General features: G+C 42.0%; 1 pseudogene; it reads right to left on the minus strand.

Moving 5' to 3' along the window:
• Positions 1 to 4887: 4887 nt before the first annotated feature.
• LOC110504133 lies at positions 4888 to 15644 on the minus strand (annotated as a pseudogene).
• Between the last annotated feature and the right edge of the window lie 428 nt (positions 15645 to 16072).

Consider the following 16072-nt stretch of genomic DNA (forward strand, 5'->3'; position numbering starts at 1 on the left):
AAACCATTCAATGGACTATTCCAGGTTAATTCTGAAATCCATCTATTGACCACCAGACACTGTGATAACCTTCACCTTCCCCACTGCCGCACCTCACATTGTATCTGATAGAGAATTGACTGAGGTACCATACTCTGGAATTCTTATCTTCACATTGTCAAATCACCATCATCCCTCAATAACTACAAGCTTAAACTGGGGGTCAGCCTGATGAACCAAACTACCCAATTTGATTATGTATACTGAGTATATCTGAGTATGTCTGAACAAACTTTTTTGTTTGTACATATATTTGTGGTGTGGTTTTCATAAGCCCTTTTGCACTTCCAACCTCAACTGCACACCATTTTTACCAGTTTTATATCCGTTCGTTTTTGTATTTGACTTGTCTTTAGTGCGAATAAATAAAACCTACGAATAAATAAAACCTTCCTTACTCAAATGGTGAAACACTAAATGTGATGTTCTTTGTTCAACTGTACATGCATGAAACGAACATTATGGAAAACATGCCTCACACTAAGTCATAGTTAGTAGTAGAATAATGTATTGGCAAGAATTTGGCACCGTCAACTTTAAGAAGGTTACTAAGAAAGTTCAGCCAGACGCAAGTCAGTATTCGACGCCCATCCGTGTCTAAGGACGTCGGGAGATGACGGGGAAACCGGACACTAGGGGCAACAGGGATTCATTTCACCTTACTCACTTCGAAATTTGACGTTTGGAACAACTTGGCAATTTGACGTTTGAGAAACATGGATGAACGTCTAATTGTGACGTGAGACTGTGAGATCTTGTTGGGAAAGTTAGCCTAAGCATTTAAACCACCTAAATATATTTCCTTTACATTTAGTATTTGAAACTCAAACATTAATTCCCATCTGCTTTTTCTATAATGCTGCAGAATCTGTATCATTCTCCATACCTTATATTCCAATGCATCAAACATTAAGGGTGGCAGGTAGCCTAGTGGTTAGGTTGCAAGATCGAATCCCCGAGCTGACAAGGTAAAAATCTGTCGTTCTGCCTCTGTTCCTAGGCCATCATTGAAAATAAGAATCTGTTCTCAACTGACTTGCCAAGTTAAATAAAGGTAAAATAAAATACAAAAAATAAAAAGTTACACATGCCCACCATGGTGTTGGGTAGCTGCTGACATTTGAGAACTCATCTAGTTTAGAAATCAAACTCTGGTCATGTTATTGCAGAGCACATTGTATACATTTTTTGCCCAGCTGTTTTTAGAGAAGATTGTAATTGTAAGGTAGCTATGTTAGTTTTTAAACCTCCATTCTAGCATACACGACACACACATTTTTCAATCGAGATGCTTTTATTTGGGTTTCTATGCTAATTATATAACTTAAATGTTTCTTTAAGCTAGTTACTTAAAAGAGGGAGAGGGAACTAATGAAACACTGGCTTCGTCAGCAGGCAATTTTACATTTACAGTAGCTTGCTAGGCTAATCAAACTAACATTAGCCAGCCTCAATAAATTGGCTAAGTGGTCAATGAAGTTAGTGCTTCATTTGATCAAGACAATGTTCATTGCAAGCTGTATTTTTCAAGTGCACTCAAACAGATATGGATCTTATTTCAGTCATTACACACAGACAGCAGCTCGAGTTTTCATGCGAGGCTGTGTTTCAATGACTGTATATCTGCATTTCCATCTTAGATAGAAGCCGGCCATTGGCTGCCTTCATCACGAGGGGTATGTACAGGAGTTCTGATTGGTTCCAATTTTTGCAAATGTGCCTATGCAGACAGTGTTGAAAAGTACTTTTTATGAAAATGTGCAAGACTTGAAGGTGCCAACAAATGTTATAGTCTTTATAACAATGTTTCACTGATATACAAAAAAAAATCCGCTCCCTCGAAGGAGATCAATCAACTTCACGTTTTTCGGCTTTCTGCCCACCACCTAGAATATTGAGGCATTCCATAATGGATGCCTCAGAAGAATCTGCAGAATTTTCTGGCAAAATAAAAACCCACCAAAGACGAACTCTACAGGAAGACCAAAAGCCAGAGCATCACATACCAAAATCAAGATAAGAAGAATGCGTTCGCTTGGCCATGTTTTCCGGATGGAGCAGGATAGCATCCCAAATTTGCCCTAAGGTGGACCGCCAGGGAAAAGAGAACCTGGAAGACCTAAAACTACTTGGCGCAGAACTATGACGGACGAGCTGGCCAAGATGAACCTCTCGTGGGGGCGAGGCACAACACGTGGCCAAGGACAGAGAGTGGCTGAAGGAACTCATTGTAGCCTTATGTCCCCATAGGGGAAGAAGGAGTAAATAAGTATAATGTAGATTGTCAATCAATTAAGCCCAAAAGGTTGTAATACTACAATGACATAATATTGCTGCTAATGCCTCTGGACCTTTCATCAGAGGGCAATGAGACGAAATCCCAGGTGTGCCACTGCTGCTATGTCCTAGAGGTAAGGTCAACTAAATTACACTCATAAAAAGCCTGTTTTGGTGTAAGGGGGTAAAGGCAATTGAATCTGCTAACTTGCACTCCCATACGCTTCAATGTAAATGATTATTTTGATATTATGGCACGGCATCCACACATGCAACTGACCTGTGTTACTAGGTTTAACGATTCCTAGAAGTGGCGTGCCCCTTAACTGTGGGGTCGAAAAAGGAGCCAAATATTTGCCTCGTCTTATTTCACGTTTAAGACAGCGGTAACACAAGGTGGGATTCTAAACAGATGTCTTTTTCCATACACTCGTCCATACCTTACATAAGTTCCACACGTAGGCTAGCGCTGAGACACATTTTCCGTCCTTTCAATGACTTTAAACTGGTATGCAGTGATCCACGATAATTGGGTGGAGTGCTTTCGGTAGAGGGTAATGATGCTATTCCATGATGCTGGTTGAGTTGTTCAGTCTCAGTGGATGTAGATCAGAAGATAATGCCATTTATGATTTGTTTTACTGGCATGTGAATGTACATCTGGATGTTGTTAGAAAAGAAAAAGGAAAGGGGGATACCTAGTCAGTCCGTTGTACAACTGAAGGCATTCAACTGAATTGTGTCTTCCGCTTTTAACCCAACCCCTCTGAATCAGAGAGGTGCGGGGGGCTGACTTAATCGACATTCACGTCTTCGGCGCCCGGGGAACAGTGGGTTAACTGACTTGCTCGGGGGCAGAGCAATAGATTTTTACCTTGTCAGCTCTGGGATTCGATTTTTTCCGAAGGTCCCTAATGGCAGTACGACGTGCATTGCGTATCTTTGATATGGGGCGGCAGGTAGCCTAGTGGTTAGAGCGTTGGATTAGTAACCGAAAGGTTGCAAGATTGAATCCCAGAGCTTACAAGGTAAAAATCTGTCGTTCTGCCTCTGAACAAGGCAGTTAACCCACTGTTCCTAGTCCGTCATTGAAAATAAGAATTTGTTCTTAACTGACTTGCCTAGTTAAATAAAGGTACAATTAAAAATTAAAAAACGTCCAATTTAAAACAATTCTTCACTAGTAGGGAAGCACAAAGGTGAGTGACCTCTCTCGTGCTGAATCATGAGTCACGCAGACCCTATTACAGTGTGCTGTACTATACAGATACCACTGAAAATCATGGTTGTGGAAAGCTGTGGCAAGGCAATTAAGGGTCACAAAATGTAAGGTTTGTGTAACTTCCTAAAGTTTCACATTTTCTTATAAAATGTTCAATTGCATTTTCTGAATTTTATTCATATTAGTTTCGTTCTCCTATATCTTATTTTTATTAAGCGAAATACTCGAACTTGTTCATAATTTATATACTGAGCAAAAATATAAATGTGTTGGTCCCATGTTTTATGAGCTGAAATAAAAGATTTCTCTCATATGTTGTGCACAAATTTGTTTACATCCCTGTTACTGAGCATTTCTCCTTTGCCAATCCATCCACCTGACAGGTGTGGCATATCAAGAAGCTGATTAAACAGCATGATCATTAAACAGGTGTGCCTTGTACTGGGGGCAATAAAAGGAGACTCTAAAATGTGCAGTTTTGTCACACAATCCAATGCCACAGAAGGTGCAATTGGCAAGCTAAATGCAGGAATGTCCACGAGCTGTTGCCAGAGAATTTAATATTAATTTCTCTACCATAAGCCGCCTCCAACATAATTTTAAAGAATTTGTCAGTACGTTTAACCTCACAAACACAGACGATGTGTAACCACACCAGTCCAGGACCTCCACATCCAGCTTCTTCACCTGCGGGATCGTCTGAGACCAGCCACCCGGACAGCTGATGACACTGAGGAGTATTTCTGTCTTTAATAAAGCCCTTTTGTGGGGAAAACCCATTCTGATTGGCTGGGCCTGGCAACCAAGTGGGTGGGCCTTGCCCAATCATGTGAGATCCATAGATTAGAGCCTAATGAATTTATTTCAAATCGTTGAAATTGTTGCGTTTATATATTTGTTCAGTACAATTCAAGAAATGTGGCCCATCTTATGCACTTGCTGATTTTCCTTACAACATCTTGATTACGAACAAGCCGCACCAGACGGGCAAGACAAAGGAGAGGGTTAGTGTGTGTCCACATACAGAATATTAAATTTATTAACCGTCTGACCAGCAAAATACCTTTGAGTGCTCAAGATGCATGGCATACTTTGGAAAAAGGAGATATTTCATGCAGAATACCTGTTTTACAGTGGAAAATATTGACCATGTAACCTAGTAATCAGATGCAGTCTGGAAAATATAAACATAGCTCATATTAACAATTCTGTCTGGGTAGCAACATGAATAAGCCAAGCAAAATTTCCAGGGCCATATTTTACACATGCAAGTGACAGGTCAATCTTTCTTTTTTTTGCCTTGCTAATAATAACAAATGGAAACTGCTTCGAAGGTAAAGTCTGGAAACTCACTTCTTTCGGTCCTCCTCCCCCAGGTTTTTCCATCTCTCCTGCACGGCAGAGGTGATGTCCTGGAGGCTTGCTGCGGGCTTCTCCTGGAGAACCTCTGCCCGGGTCTCCCTCTCAAACAGGCAGCGGGGGACAGGGGGACAGGGGGTCCTCATGGTACGGCTACTGATCAGGTTGTAGGCCTTCAGTGACGCACGTTTCTCCGTTATAGCGTTGGACACCTTTTTGCCAGGGCTGCTCTGATCCTTGGCCTGGACCAGGCCCAGGTCACTGCTGCATCCGGTGGGCAGGTGGACCTTGACAGACTGCCGTGCCTCGGCTCCACCTCACTGCTGATAACTGCTCAACGTCTTTGTCAGGATCTTGGTCATGGCGGTTGAGCCTCTCCAGGCCTTTGGCTGGGCCTGGATTTGTTATCTCGCTGCAGGTCAAAGCAATTTCATCTTCCAATAGTGGAAAAGTCAAAGACCCCTGGGATTTGGTTGACTATCCAGTCTTCAGAGGAAGAGGAGGTGCTAGTTTTTACTGTCTGGTCACCAGCCACTACCCTGGATGGAGAGCCATCACTGCAGCCAAATGGCGCTTTGTCCACCGTGACACTGTGCTCCATAAGACTGTCCTCTACGTCAGCGTTTCCCCTACAGTTGCCCAGTGATAATGGGCAACTGTAGGCATCTTCTCCAGTGACTGGTGGAGCCTCAGCAGGAGACCCCGAACCAGGGCCTTACAAGGAAACCAACAGCGTCTCCAATGCTGCCAGCACAGCCTCCTAACAGTCACAGTCTCTGTGAGAAATAACATAACACAGTAATGCCCATGCTGTTCACTTTCCCTTCTTTACAGGCAGTGGCTGTGCACCCAGGTAACTGCACATTTAGTTAATGTGGTTAATTACAGCACTGGTCAGCTCCTCCTATTTCAAATGGTGGTGGCTAAGGAACTGATTGGCAACTTATTGTTTACTGTCAGCGCTTTCTATTTTTTATCACAGAAAATCCATCAAGTTCTTTTGAGGAGAGAAACGAGATAGTTGGACAAAGGGTAGAGGGACAGTAACGTTAGCTAGCCAAAGCAAGTGAATGGATTCCTTGCTGTACCGTAGAAGCTACATGTAGGGAAATCATACATTTGCTAACTGGATCTTGCATCGCATATATGCAGCTGAATCGGTCCAAAAGCTGAGAAGGATAAATTGACTGGAAACTGGTTCTGCAGCTACTGTCCGTTTTTATACATCTTTTGAACATCCTCAATCGTATTTACTTTCCCCTAAGTTTAGTATTCTTTCAACCAAAGATCATAGAAAGATAGTGGTAGAGTGGAACATGAATCTGTCCGCAAGGAAATTGAGAAGAAAAAAAAGAGAAAACGGAAACCTTGTTCTGGTGCAGAATCTGGGTCTTCTTGGGGGGGGGTCAGGTTGACGCCTACAGTGGATGCGGGAACAGCGATGTTGAGCATCATAGTGGAATAACGGCTGCAGGCAGAGTCTGCCGGGTACTGAGCCAGGTAGTGCTGCCGGACCACCTGATGGTCAAGCAGAGAGAACGTAACAGAACTGCAGCGGTGATCCTATGGGCCATGCTTCACAGTGACAGTGTTGTAGCATTTACATAACAAAGTGACTTTCATCAATGACAGAGAGAGCTACATTTGGGATAACAGACAGGCCTATGTGAGGACAAAGTGATACTTGAGAGGACCACAATGGAAATAAGCCTTCGTTGCTGTCTTCAGCTGGAGCGGCATCACATATGTATTTTTAATCTTCAGGTAAATAAAACACTGTTTTTTTTTAATTTTTTATGTATAATTATAAATGTCTTCCTTGGACGACTTGTGTGAACGTAGGGTAAACGAAGAGTGAATGTAACACGTGAATTCTCACTGGACAAACTAAGAGAACAAATATCCACATCTAAAATACTTTGTCCAAGCAATTTGAGAAGCTATTGTTTGTTGAACACCTCTATCATATTTGGCTGCATATTTTTCTTTACCCAAACCACAACAAACATCTGAGACGCATGTACATTTCATGAACACAAAAAGCATGTTTTTAACTTCATGATATTTTTTTCTGGTGGACAGGTCGATCATTCAAAGATAGATGTTTTGCTGGGGTTACTGGAGCTCGATAAAGAGCCATCCATACCAGGTTTGGGAAAGAATTGATCTATCACAATCTGTTAAAAGAAATCAAATCAACATAATAACTGGGGAACCATTTCAGTGAAAAACAAAATTATATTTTCTATATTTGTATTTCGGTCCCACTTCATTCCAAGTGGCTCTGCCTATTTACATCCATAGTACACAGGCAGGTAGAATGTTATGTATACATTTTTACATAGCTACTGTAGTTACAAACATGCTTTTTGCATAATTTGTAACAATATGTAGCTATCCACACTGTACTTACAAGGCATCTGTCATTTAAACACCATGTAAAAATACAGAATGCTAAAGGGATAGTTCACCCAAATTTCAAAATTACTTATTTGTTTCCTTCTATGGACAAGGAGAGACAATTCTCTATGCTTTCATTGTTTACCTAGGCACTGCACTGTCACCAACCGCTTACAATAATGTTTTCTTACCAAAAACAAGACACCCAATATTAACATGTTTAAAATTTCACAGCCGAACCATGTTAACTTCAAACCAAGTTATTGAAAAATACAATCTCATGGACTTTGAGATTTTAAAATCGATTCATGTCGGATCCTCAAGGTTTTTAAATCTTAAAAGGATTCACGTTTTTTTTTTCTCCCCAACACAAACACATCACATGCTGTAGACACTTTGAAAAAGTTTGAACAACCAATGACATCTAAATGCTGTTGCCTTCTAAACTCGAAGAAAACAGTTTATGTTGACAAGTGTTGGTGAAAAGAGAAACTGCTCCAAATGACTTAATTAGCTAATCTCTCACTGCATGACTCGGGCAAACAATTCTAAAATAAACAAGCTTCGCAGTTGACGAGTATCAGGGTCATACAACTGGAGTTTTAAACTCTCTAATTACTGCCATTGAGACCTTGATAATAGCTGTGTACATTACATATACTTTGCCATTACAACATTTGTCAATTACTGTGATACAGTTGATCCTGCCTGCTGACGGCCTGGCCATGAAGGAGCCTTATTATTCCATTCTGAGTCGTGTAGAGGCATCTGGGCCTCATTGGCAGCAGTGTTCACTGCCACAGGACCCTGCTCTGGTAATTAGAAAAGCAGCACAGAAAAACTGACCAAGGTTCACTGTCGATAAATTTAAAGCTAAGTCTCTTAAACTCTCGATTTGTCCACTCAATCAAGGAGTGATTACGAGTATGGACTTTTTCCCCCCAATAATATTTTTTATACAATTTTTTTTTTAAACAATTCTATCTTGCCTAAAGTGATAAAATACTTCAGAAAGATAATAGGCACGAGAAGAAAAGGGAAATAATAAAACAAACCAAGTCAGAACTCTGAGGCTTGTGAAATCTGAAAGAAGATCTACCTAAATCTGCAAAACAGAGGTCCTAGGTTTGACACAAAGTCCTAAGATTGATGCAAACGTTTCTCAGGTGACATGAGCAATAGGCCGGGGCTGTGTTCCCCAGTCCGTCTGCACACGTCTTCACGTGTCACACCCATGAGCCCGGAACTGGAACACATCTCGGCTTGGCGTCCTACCTGATGACTGATCATCTTTTCCTGGCTAATGACTGATTATTCAAGCAGATCTCTCACCGCATAAATTAAATTCTAAGAATTGTTGAGAGAAAAGTACAATAAATTGGTACACAAAAACATTTCCTTATCTGGCAAATGATGTTCATGAGCCAGACCTATGGCTAATATTATATAACAGGCAAGAGGGGAACAAATTGCAAAGCAATCACTGTGGCTGGGCTATATATAGTGCTGTACCACAAAACCAAGCACTATCCTCACACATGGAAGAAGTAGTTCCAGGGACACATAGCTTTGTTTTAGATTGGCACACTGATCATTTTAATGAGCAATACAAAACTTCTCATAACTTTTAAAACACATAGTAAATGGAAAGCCAGTTCATTGATGCAACACTGTTTGAGGTTTTGCGGGTACATGTGGTTTCCTCTCGTTCAGCTCATTATCTACTCATTAGGTCAGGTTATGAGAGAACCAATGGCACCTTTGCTCAAAAGGGCATGGTTGTGGGTTGACACGTTGCCAAAATAAGTGTAACATTTTGTTCCACAAGGGGCATGGCTCCTCCATCAACTTGCCAGAGTTGTGTGTGGAATCTTTGAACTGGATTCCGTGATCGCTAAGCTTCGGCCAGAGAAGGGGGAGGCAATAAGTGTTCTTTCATTGCTACAGGGAGTAGAGGACAAAGGCCAAAGGTCCTTGTCATAACTGGGCTCCAGAGTCCTGCTGCAAAATAACAACAAAGGAAACGGGGGAAAAGGGACTTGCGCTCCATATCTGTCAGGCCACATTAGCCGGGAGATGCACGGCAGGTAGCAGCCACACAACGCCTACCGTGACCAAGCAGAAACTTAACGCTCCACAGCCAACTCAATTACCAGCAGCAAAGCAAATCTCTCTCGCACAGAAGGAGAAAAGGGCATGGACATAGCTGCCCAACAGCCAGCCAACATCACATACTGGCTTGAAATCAAGAGTTCTTGATGCAGCCATTTTACAAGCTTGCTGTCTAGTATTTCTCTTGGGTTTTTCACTTTGCAGTCAGTCACAGACTGTGGTGGACCTGTTTGTTTTGCAGCACAACCACCAACCTTCCAGAGAAAGGTTCATGCAGACTGTGGAACACACCCAGGGTATGGGGAGAGGGTCTCTGGGACCCCTGGTGTTGGCCAAGACTGGAGGGCAGTGGGAGGACGAGTGGCTGGGTGCCAGTGCAGCCGTGCTATGTCTCTCTATGACGCTAGGCCATCCACATGCACCACGGGCCACAAATTAGACACACCCTATCTTTAATGGTGCCCAGTTTTGCATCACTCATTGTACTCCTGGTTAGGAGAAAATGTCAATCTCAGGGCACTTATTGTAAAGCAAAACAATGTGACATGTACTTTTGGGAGATATGGAAGTCTGAATTGAATCAGTGAAATAGAAATTGGTGTCATTGAGCACTGCAGGAAAGGACAGAACTGCAAGAGCAGCAATATTTAAGTCAAGCTTCGTGTGGACACCTCCAAGAACAGCTGCCATCAATATAACTGTCTGCATCTACATCATTTCCAATCGCCATAAAAAAAGATTATGTCAACATATATATTTTTATATATTTTCCTTTATTATTTTACCTTAACCCTACTACCCCTCCCCTGACTGGAGTAAACGAATGGACATCTGCACCTAGGCTTCTACTTGCAGCTTATACATACTATATACACTTTATAGACACAGTATAGTTTACAATGGTTATCTTTCGTTTGTATTTAGTCTCATCCTTCAGCTACCCTCAACCTCTCCCATCTATCTCTGAAGACCATCCAGTTTTGATTTCTATTTGCTATATATATATTTAAACTGTACTGTTTCACAAAAGTTCTGGACCTCCATACATTTTACAGACAGTATATTTTAAATGATTTATGTTCTTTCTAGTTCCACCCTTCAGCTCCACTCAACCTCTCCCATCTATCTCTGAACACCATCCAGTTTCGATTTCTATTTAACATATGTTTTTCAACTGTGCTGTTTCACAAAAGTTCTGAACCTTTCTTTTCTCATATTTTATTTTAAAATCACCCAGCTGTGCTATTCGCAGAGTTAGCTCCAGATAAGTGTTGCAATTCTTCAGCCATTCCTGAACCTGCGACCAAAAACAAGCTACATGTGGACAGTATCAAAACAAATGATCTAACGTTTGTCTCTTCGCAGGCAAAACCTGCAATAAAATACAAATCTTTGTCCTTCACTTATTTAGCATTGTTACGTGACATTTATGCGGTATAAGAGTGTTGTTTTATCTCTGATGACTGGTTTGGATGGACCGGGGCAATGGCTGAGTGATGCTGGTGTTCGACTGACCTCTGGTTGTTCTTGTTGATGGTGGACTGAAAAGCAGGTGGGCCACAGCGTTGGGCCCCAGCGTAGCCATGAGAGCAATCCTGTGATCGGACACCTTGGCCTTCTGCCACACCACCACCTGCAACAACACGCAGCAGCTTATTTTCAGTCCGCCTAAAAAAAGACCACCTGCCGGATCTCGCAGCAGACCCTGATGACCAATCAAAGCCTCTTCTCTAGCACTTCCCGTACCTGTGTGGATCGCTCGGAGAGAGGTTCAACAATAGTCCTACTTGCACGGGACTTGCATTACTATAGAACGTAGGTTATGTAATTATTAACCCCCAGTATGTCTGTTTTTCCCCAGAGGATGATTCGGACGGGATTCCTTTTCACCAAACCGCCCCCTGTAATTATTTTTTCCCCCATTATGACAGAAGCCTGGAGGCTGTTCTAGGATATTTCAACTTGTCTAAGGATAGCCTAATAATGGCTTTCAGTTGGGAGAATGTCAAAATAACATCAATAAGAACCGTGAACTAACTGCGTGCAGACATTTAATTAACTGACGTTTTTGGCAATTTATCAATTCATTGGCACAATATCATCCGCTTCATCTTTAAAAAGAGTAAAAAGCTGATGAGACAAAACAGATCATTCATCTGTAGGGTACGTGCATAGCATTACATTTTAAGCATCCATTTGTTCCCATGTTCTAACCCAAACTGCAAGCAGCACCTGCTAAACACAGTAATACCCCTAAGTATTATCAGAGGACCTTGGAGTCTGCATGCCAAAAAAAACAGTAGGTTATTCTGGCTGGAATTATCACTCTCCCATCACGTGAAAATGATTGACATGGCATATTCGCACGGGTGTGGTGTTTGTGCTGTGCACATGATTACATTACCCGACCTCCCCCAGTAAAACTAATCCTGTCCGAACAGGGCTCATCTGTTCTAAAAAGGCCTAAACCAGACCAGAGGGGTTTGGGGATGACTAGAGAACAAGCTACTGTGTGCTGATGCCTATGTCAGGTCACAAACTGTGAGAGCAGTTCGACTGAATAAACGGACCGTACTTCACACCATTCCCAAATCAGCATGTTGTCTGAACATATTATTCAACCCACTGGATCAATGTACACTACATAATGAAAGCAGATACACAGTGACCACAAGGTTACACAATCTTCCTCATCTCTGTGCAACCTCCACCGAGCCTTGGAATCCTCTACTTTTCCTTCATGTCCGATATATGTGAGAGAAAATTAGTCCAACACTAAATGAGAACACATATTTTCACACCCACGGGTGGGCTTGTCGTTGACGTGTCCACCAGCGAGTATATCTCCTGGGTGTTGATTTCTGAAAGTATGCTGTCCGCAGCAGCACACGTCTCCGCTATGAAATATGCAATTTGGTGACTGTAAACGGATCACACCCGTAAACAGCACTTGGAGAAGCCATGAAACCCAACACAGGCCGAAGTGCAAAGTTCGGGATACAGATATGCCTCCCATGTGCTGATGCCATGAAATGGGGGCACGCTCCTCCCTTGATGATGTCAGAGTGATTTCAGTGAAAAGTATACAGTGGTGTTATACCTCTGACCCCTTCCCTTAATGTTTCACTCCAAGTGGCCACTGGCTGAAACTGAATCTGGGGTTAAGTCTGCAGCCCAGTGTTCTACAGCTTTTTCTCTGACGGTCTCCCTTTCTTCCATAACTCAGCTCCAAAGGCATCCACAGTTCACTAAATATGACTACGGGAGGGAGTGGGTTCAGGTCATGGGAAATTGCGCATCTTTTCACTGGCACCACAAAATAATCTTTGTCGTCGGGACAGCGTGCCCTGCAAGAACTGAATGGATTCCTGCACAGCATAAACATGTCAAATTCCCACACAAATGTGGTACACTAATTGGTGTGCTATTAAGTGAGAACCTGTGTAAAAAGAACTTGAATTCTCAAGATACTGCAGTGACAGCATAAGCAATGTGTTACTAGTTTTTTTTTAAACGATAATTCCTTATTTCTCTGCAATACTTTGTCTCCCGTTTTATCTCCTGGAAAGTTGTGATAAATGATGGAAAAACGACATCTTTACATCGATGCCATATCTAATGAGACTTTACGTTGACAAGCAGAAACCTAGGCTAAATCACGCATTTTCCAACAAAATCAATCTCATTCACAAAATAAACCCACCTGTGCTCAATATATGGACATTTTTGGTGAAAAGAAGGTAAACGCCCAAGAAATGTTGGAGGAAGGCTTTTTGACATAGATATGAGTTGTGTGGCGTGTTAAATACACTGGAACTACTCCAATGCCAGGAACTTTTAAAAGACATGGCCCATTGATGAAGCTCTAACTAATAGCAGAGAGCAGTGACAGTGTTCGAGAGAATGAAAGAGGCGTATGACTAAAGAAAAATGTTTGCTTCACGTTTAAGCCCTATCAACGACAACACTAAAGTATCAAATCATTGATGGCATTAATGACGCTTAAGCAGTGATTAATGGAGTTGGAATGCGGGGATTGGGTTTCACCCACGGAAATGCAGACAGATGAGGACACCTTGTGGTAAGAAGTGTTATTGTGTGCAAAAAGATGAATAAACAGTGAGAACGAAGTTGTACCTTACTGTGAGTGAGTGTGAGTCTCGGCTCTGGTTTTACAGTGGCATACGCCATGAGAAGGTCCTGCACCTTCTTCTGCTCCTCCTTGCACTTATTCATGTTGGCGCAATACTGCTTCCTCACTGGGAGATTCTTAAAAAAAGCTTCAGTGCACAGACTGTGGTACCTGAAAAGACATTAAAGCCCATGTCTACCTATAAAATGTTTCTCTGTGACGTATACATAATAAATACCATCAGAAACTGACTCCAATTTCAGTAAAAAGGGAAATGCCAAACCTTGCCCTGGGTGAGGGCTTCTGGGAAACGACCCTGCCCGTGAGGTCAAGCGTGTACTGGGTGCCGACGTCGTCCTCGGCAGTCTTTGTCGTGACAGCTACCTGGTGGGAGACCACGGGGCAAATCTATCACAGCTGCTTATTACCACTTTGGACTTTTTCAAGCAGAATTTAGTGTAAAAGAGAGCTGCTTCTGACCTCTGCCACAGCGCATATGGAGCCCTGGGCCTGTCCTCTGAAGCCATATGTCTCCAGGGGCTCCAGGCCATCGTGGCTGCAGATTTTAGAGGGGTAGTATTTCACAGCCATCACAGCAGTATCAGCAGCTTTTATGCCTGAGCCATTGTCTATGATTTCTATTCGATCCAGACCATAATTCCCCTAAGACACATGAAATACATAAAATAGAGAATGTTCAGTATTGTCCCTTCAAAGAGCCTTGAAAGCAGATTAGATTTTTTCTTTGTGTCATATTAACAGCTATGTGTTCTAAGTTCTTAAAGCCTCTTTTGTGGATTGATCTGATTATTATATACACTGTGTGTACAAAACATTAGGAGCACCTGCTCTTTCCATGAAAGACTGACCAGGTGAATGCTATAATCCCTTATTGATGTCACTTGTTAAATCCACTTCAGTGTAGATGAAGGGGAGGAGATAGGTTAAAGAAGGATTTTTAAGCCTTGAGACAATTGATGCATGGGTTGAGTATGTGGGGGGTGTTCCTATTAGGAAGGTGTTCCTAATGTTTGGTATACTCAGTGTATGTTAGTGTCCACTCCAGCTCCGTTTCCAATTCAATGAGGTGTAAGTACAAGAAATTATAAATTGTGCTTCAAACAAATTGGGCTCCCCAGTGGCACAGCGGTCTAAGGCACTGCATCTCAGTGCTAGAGGCATCACTACAGACCGTGGTTTGATCCCAGGCTGTATCACAACCAGCCGTGATCGGGAGTCCCATAGGGTGGCGCACCATTGGCCCAGAATTGTGCGTGTTAGTGGAGGGGTAGGCCGTCATTGCCTAGTTAAATGAAGGTTAAATAAATACAAAATAAAAAACATTTGCTTCCTTCCATACAGGCAGGTTTATGTGCTAGAGATACTTGGAGGTCGTTTGATATTGATCATGTGGTGTTCAGTTCCGGGAAAATGTTTTCCTCTTGATAAGTGGATTTGCTTTCCTCTTGGCAATATAGGAGAAGTGTTGGAAATATTAGTCCAATCAAAAGGCTTCACTATGTCCTCAGAGGCTGGCTGTGCTGCCTGAAAGGATTACCGCTGACAGCTCATTAAGAAATGGCTCTGAAGTGGGCAAAGAGTGCACTCATGAGAGAGAACTCAAGTATTCCCCCATGCCAAGAAAAACAAATTCACAGAGAGAGCAGGTGAGCCGAGCCCACTCGAAATGGGAAAATATCTGAGGAATTCAGATGACATAACCATATGAGTACACTATAACCATTTCTGACAGCATTGGGAGTTGGAGAGGGTGTGTGTATAGTTACATACATTTTATCAGGACATGTTTAACAGGATACCTTTAAGTAGGCCTAATTCCAACCAGGGAAAACAAGTACAATAGCTATGTGCTTTACAATGTGACAATTTCAACATGCCATGAGTGATTTGCATGTGCTTCACTGGCAACACAAAAGGGTGAACACACTTCTTTTTTTTTTTACCATTTTAATGTAAATTCTCAAGGCACCAGCACCAGCAGTTCCTTCACCACGTTTACCAAAGAGGTGATGACCTCACAGTTGGACAGAATGCGAACAGTTTCTGCAGGCAGCGGTTTCATGATTAGCTACTGTTTATGGACACCTGTAATATGGAGAAAGAAAACATTGATGTGACATTGTTGTGCAATGAGCTGTCATTCACAACTGGAGGTTCTAGTCTGGAGTGTCCAGTTAAATTGTGGTTGAGGGCATTTTTTAACTCTAAAATGGTTCAATGAGTGAGAAATAGATGTCATTGTTGCAATAGTTTGTGAGTGGGCAACATATACTATCATCTTAAATGGGCATGTTTCATTATTTTGCCATATTAAAATAAAGTACATTGTGCTTATTTACCTAATGTGGACAGTTTGTGATACTACCTTACACAAGCTTGCATTTTCACCCATAAAATTGAGTGGAATTACACATCCTTTTTATCTCAGATTGGTGGTTTTAGTATAAAAGTTTAGTCATTACGATGACATAAGACTGATTGCTTCAATCGGTTCAATATCTTTGGTTTTG

This window comes from Oncorhynchus mykiss, chromosome 3 (assembly GCF_013265735.2).
Source record: "Oncorhynchus mykiss isolate Arlee chromosome 3, USDA_OmykA_1.1, whole genome shotgun sequence".
Taxonomy (NCBI): Eukaryota; Metazoa; Chordata; class Actinopteri; order Salmoniformes; family Salmonidae; genus Oncorhynchus; species Oncorhynchus mykiss.